Raw genomic sequence first — 6,796 nt, forward strand, 5'->3', positions numbered from 1 at the left:
GAAAAAATTTAGAAAACGTTTTCTGTTATTCTGAAAATTTAAATGATGTGTTCTAACATTTTGTACATGTTATACTAAATTCATGAATAGTTTCTGTTCTAAATAGTTTAGGGGTCCGAATTTCTGAATTCTACAAAATTCAGAATTGTATTCTACGGTTTACTTTATGTTCTAAATATTTTATTATAATATTTCTACGGTTTACTCTGTGCTCTAAAATCATTAGAATATGTTTTATTCTTTTTACTCTATCTCTAAGAAAATTAGTTGACATCTACTACCAAAAGGTAGATTGTATACTCTGAAACTTTTAGTGATTGCTAAATATAGAAAGTGCATATTTAGAATAAAAAACTGAATGTTTATCTAATAATTAGGTAAGATCGTAATTATTTGTTAAGATTGTGTTCTACGAAATTTAAAAAAAGTTGTCTAACAATTTTAGAAATTTTTAAAACAACCCTAATCATTTAGTTTTCTAGTTTATGGTGTGTACAACCGTTTTCTCCCATTTCTTTTCACCATTTTCGAGCCATGGCAATGCACGTCTATGTTAAGAGTGGTGTGTGGAGATTGTTTGACAATCATGAGTGGAAATTTATTATTGATGAAGAAAATCATGGAAGATTACTAACTTTGGAATCGAGTACTACACATGAAGAATTGAAGATTATGGTTTCAGAAGCCTATGGAATAGAGCCTAGTATGGTTGATATGGAGCTAAGTTTTTTACCCACAGATCTCACTGCTGATTGTCCTCCTGTCGTTATGATGAATAATAGTCAGGTCAAAATTTTTTTTTCATACTATAAAAAGAAGAAAACAGTAAATTTGTGTGTGACATTCAAAGGTGGTGTTGAGGATGTTGGAGCAAAGTCATACTGGATTTGAATAAAGAACCAGGGGTTTCAAGTGATGAAGATGACGATGGTAGACCGAATAAAAACCTAGCTTTATTTGTGGGTACTAATGATGCCAAACAGAAGGATGTTTTAGGGAAAAAAACATCCGACGAGAATGCCGGTTATGGTGTTGGAACGTCGTTCAAAGGTGTGAGCCTAAGGAAGGGTCAATATTTCAAAAGCAAAGAAGTGTTACAAGCAACAATGGAATTGTATGCGATGAGGTACAACTGCGACTACAGGGTTATAAAATCGGATACAAAATTCTGGTGTATTCGCTGCATAGAGGATATTTGCAAATGGAATCTTCGTGATGAGTGTTTAAATGGGTCTACGTATTTCAAGATCAACAAGTTTGTGGGTCTCCATACTTGTGCTCCTTCAAAGAAGAAGAAATTTTTTAGGACACCTTCAGCTAAAACAATTGGACATCTCATTATGCAGAATTATGAGGGTGTATTGGAAGGGCCTAAACCGAATGATATCATTAATATTATTCGTACAGAGTATGGTTGTGATTTAACTTACTCTCAGGCATGGGAGTCTCGCGAGTATGCAGTGAACGAAGTTAGAGGAATTCCTGAGAAGAGTTATGGTAAAATACCAAAATACTTGTACATGATACAAGAAGCGAAGCCGGGTACATTTACAAATTATGAAGTTGATTGCGACTGTAGATTCAAATATCTGTTTTTGTCTTTTGGTCAGTCAATAAGAGGATTTTACAAGGGAATGAGGAAAGTTATTGTGGTTGATGGAACGTTTCTGAAGAACAAATATAAAGGAGTTCTACTAGTTGCTACAGCAGTAGATGGGAACTCTAATTTGTATCCAATAGCATTTGGAATAGCTGATTCTGAGAATGATTCTTCATGGGGGTGGTTTTTTGAGCAACTAAAGGTTGTTATTGGAGATGATAAAGATTTATCTTTCATATCAGATAGGCATGTGTCAATTAGCAAATCACTTGAAAGAATCTATCCATTGTCTACTCATGGTATTTGCATCCCCCACTTGATTAGTAATGTTATTACATATCACAAGGGAAGGGGTGTGGCTGATTTGGTTTCAAGAGCGTCTAAAGCTTATAGAGTTGCTGAGTTTGAAAAACATTTTGGAGAAATTTGCAACATCAGTCCTGCAATTGGAGAGTACCTAGAGGATGCTGAGGTTAAAAAATGGGCTCAATGCCATTTCCCTGGATACATATATGACTTGAACACAAACAATGTTGCAGAATCGATCAATTCAGCTTTGAGATCACCTAGAGAGTATCCAGTAATCCTTTTATTAGACAGCATCAGAGAGATGTTAACACGCTGGTTTTTTGAGCGAAGAGAATTAAGTGCCAAGCATAAAGATCCTTTAAGTGTTAAGGTGGAGAAAAAGATTTCAATAAGAATAGTGAAAGGTAAATACTTTAAAAGTTATCCGATTGAAGAAACATAATACAGGTTAAAGCGAATGGGGGTAGACTTTGTGGTTGACTTGGAGAGAAGGACATGTACATGTGGGAAGTTCTAAATGGGCAAACTCCCTTGCAGACACGCCATCAAAGGAGCTTTTGATATAGGCAATAATCTATATCCATATGCTGATGATATGTATAGCACTACCAGTTGGAGAGAGTACTATGAGGAGACTGTTAATGCCAATAGGTATTCCAAAGAATGAATGCGTCCCTGACCACGTTGAGGCTGCAAAAGTTATGCCACATGAAACAAGAAGACACCCTGGTAGACGAAGAAAACGAAGACATGAAACGGTTGAAGACAAGATAAGAGCGTCTCAACAATCACAATCGTCAAAGAGACACAAGTGTAGCCGTTGTGGTAAAGAAGGACACAACCAATCAACATGTGATATCCCAATATAGGTAAGGTGGCTTGTTTTATTCTTTGTTATGATTTTAAACCATTCCCAGTTTATGGTTGAATTATTCATTTCTAGTTTTTTGTTTAAACTTTACTCTTGAGTTGTCAAGTCTGGTTTATACATTTCATTATTCCCAGTTTATGGTTGAATTTTCATTTCTAGTTTTTGTTTAAACTTTACTCATACGCTATCAAATTCGAGAAAAAAATATGATCATTGTGATAGAATTCAGAATTTCGGGCCTTCTATTCAAAGGGTAAAAAGCTAACAAATTCCAAAAAAAAAAAAGAAATACATGATCATACTCATACGCTCAAACATAGTAATTTGCTCCATCCAATCATGATCATGCGCAATATCACTAAGATCACCATCATCTTCTTATTGCTGGTTTTTGCTTCAGCCAAAGCATCCTCTATCTTCTCAAATATCTTATTTTCCATCTTCTCGTAAACAATTTTCTCAAACTCAAATCTCTCAGTTCTGAAATCTTTCAGATTCTTCTCAAATTCAACATTCTTTGCAGTTAGTGTATCTATCTCATTGACCAAAGCCTCATCAACCCATTTAAAGGTGTGATCATCGTTCCTAAGCTACAAGAATCCCAACTGTTATAATCAAAACTAAAAATATACAAACGTGTTTAACGTGTTTAACCAATCTGAATACATCCTTAACATTCGCATCGTTCCTAAATCTGAAAGATGTTTTCTCCCGAAATAAATACATCATGGCATCCATTTCCTTGAAAACAAATAAAATTGAAATTGAAATTTAACCACGGTAAAATAATAAACAATTTAAGTATTGAGAAAAATCAAGTTTATACTTACTGGATTGTGCAGCCACTTGTTGTGAGAAATAACACGATCAAGCAATTCAAGATTAATTACCAATGGACCCAACTTAAGTTGCTCGTGACTGTGAAACAAATAGTAATTTGTAAGCTAAAAAAATTTAAAATGTGCCCAACTATTATAATCGATGCTTAGAATAAAAATTAGAAGACGTACCCAAGATTCCTTTGCCATGCTTCCAAAGCATTCCATCTAACATCGGATACAAAAACCAAATCAGCATCTTCCTCATACATTCCCGCATCTATAAGATCATATTCAGACCATGACAATTAAAGAAGAATAGAGAAAATAAATTACTAACCTTTGGTCCAAACGATTGCTCTATGATGATAATGTCTTGATAAGACACTTTTGCAGCTCCCTTCCAGTTAGAACATCTAGCACCGTTTGTGACTTCCTTGTTGATCTTTTCTCCCAACAATTCTCCAATCACTGGAATTGCTTCCATAACCCATACTTGAAGTGCAAAGGAGAAGCCATTAAGGATATAACTGTTGGTCTTCTTCAACTCCTTTCTTGTGTCCATGATCGAGGTCACAAGGTAGTCAAAAGAATGTAAACCCCAAGGATAAGCTCTCAACTTATCAAGATCCATCACCAACTTGATGTATGAGAGAGGGATCTTTTTCTTCTCGTCCTTAGCCATTACCAAACCAGCTATGACACACACATATACAAATCTTAGCTTGTCTTCAGGTTCCCACTTGGGAGTTTCTACTAGGTGCACATCCATCAGCCTCTTAATGGTAATCTCCCCATCTCTCTTCAATAATCTAGCCCAAAAATCTTTGTCCTTCTTCCAACTGTCTTCATTCCAAGATTTCAAATCTAACCTGAAATCATCATTGCATTTGAGTCCAGTGACTGCATAATATTCTTGCATCGAAAATCTCATTGGCTTCCTTCCAAACACAAACCAAAGCTCATGTTTCTTATCTATGATCAACTGTCTACACATGATGCTGTGTATCAAACGAGCAGAGTACCCTAAACCATTTTCGTAGATGGCAAACAAATTTGCAAAGACAGGATCACTCTTCACTTGCTCATACTCGGTTGGCAAAACATCCTTGATTCTTGTTAAGATAGACATTCTGTAGCTATTGTTTATCTGCTTCACTTGTGGTTCATCACCATATCTGAAAATGCGTTTAGGATACTTAACGCCTGAACAAAAGATTAACAAAAAAAAATCAAACACAACAATAAGAGTTGTTAGAAATAACAGAAAAAGTTCTCAACAGAGAAAAAACAAATAACAAAAATTTATAAAAGTACATGATATCAGTTTTCTTGATCCGTCTTTGCCATCCATGTTCAACAAGCTAATATTGCTCATGTACACCTAACATGTGAAACATAAAACATATTACTATCAAATAATTATTAAACAAAAAATGAAACCAAGAACAGTTTATAAGCGATCAAAACAACTTTTAAATCTAACAAAATTGACATTTTAATACAAAACTTAGCGACCACCAACTCAAGCTATCAAACCTATTACAATCAAATAACTATCAACCCAAAAATGAAACCAAGAACAGTTTATAAGTGATCAAACCAACTTTTAAATCTAACAAAATTGAAAAACTATGAAACAATTAGATGAAGATGAACCAAGACAAGCCAAACATGAAACATAAAACATATTTTATCGAATAACTATCAAACCAAACATGAAACCAAGAACAGTTCATAATCGATCAAACCAACTTTTAAATCTAACAAAATTGACAATTTAATACAAAACTTAGCAACCACCAACTCAAGCTATCAAACCTATTACAATCAAATAACTATCACACCAAAAATGAAACAAAGAACAGTTCATAAGCGATCAAACCAACTTTTAAATCTAACAAAATTGAAAAACTATGAAACAATTAGATGAAGATGAACAAAGACAAGCCTTGCTCGTTACTCTCATCGTTGATAGCTCAATTTAGTAATAGGAATTCAAAAGCCATCAACAAAATCTACATGCAACTTCCAAATCAATACAAAATGAGAAATCTAGAGTGATTTACACTGTAATATCAAGCCGAATTTCAAATGATGTGAAGAGAAGCAAATGACAATGAGCGATGGGAGCAAAAATAACCATAGGAGCAAATAAAACCATGAATCGCATTAATAAGATGAAACCAAACCAGGAAGGGTACAAATTCAAGGACGAAACTTCACCCAGATGAGAAAATGATGAAAAAATTAACTCACCGCTGTCGATTAATCGGACGAACAAGCGGCAGTAATTCACCGTCCGTCAAAGCCGCCATCGAAGTCACTTTCTCTTGAACGAAACTTCACCAGATGAGAAATGGATGAAAAAATTAACTCACTGCTGTCGCTTAATCGGACGAACAAGCGGTAGTAATCCACCGTCCGTCAAAGCCGCCGTCGATGTCACTTTCTCTTGTTTACGATTTGGTAAAAGTGAAAGCTAAGTGTAAAAGAGTTTTCAAGTTTTCATTCTTTGGGGTGTATAAACCTCTAAATCGATTAGAGGTTTCCATAACTTTGTTTTTAAAAAAAAATTTATGTTAACTATTTATTTACTGTATTTTCGTATATATTTTGGTTTTAAAATATAGAGGTAAAATTGAGTTTCTATTATTATAAAACCTATTTCACCAAACCTAAAAAATAAAAGTACATATAGACATTCTTTGGAAAAAACATCCTTTATTTCCAATTTTCCCAAAGATCTTAGGGGGGTTATTGGTTTAGGTCCTTTAGGATTTAGAAAAAATGTTAATGACTTGAAAAGTTATGTAAAATATGTTGTTATTCAATCAAGACTTTGTAAAACTCTTTAAATATTTGGTGTTATTGGTTGTAGATTTGTAAAAAGTTATCTAAAATCTTGATAAATCTAGTGTTATTGGATTAAGAGTTTTAAAAAGTCATTAAAAGTTTTATGTTATTCTAGTAAAACAAAAGAATCTTGGATTGTTAATAAATTCAAATTTTATGTTATTGGTTTAGGATTTTATATTATTTCCTTCATAACAAAAGTCATGAAATCTCTTTCATCAAATAGAAAGATTTTACAAGATTAGAAAAACAAATCAGCAAGATTTTAAAAAAAACTTCCTAAACAATCTCTTATAGAATCCTTCATTTTTACTTTCTAATTTTCTATGATTTTAAAAATCA

This window comes from Camelina sativa, chromosome 12 (genome assembly GCF_000633955.1).
Source record: "Camelina sativa cultivar DH55 chromosome 12, Cs, whole genome shotgun sequence".
Classification (NCBI taxonomy): Eukaryota; Viridiplantae; Streptophyta; class Magnoliopsida; order Brassicales; family Brassicaceae; genus Camelina; species Camelina sativa.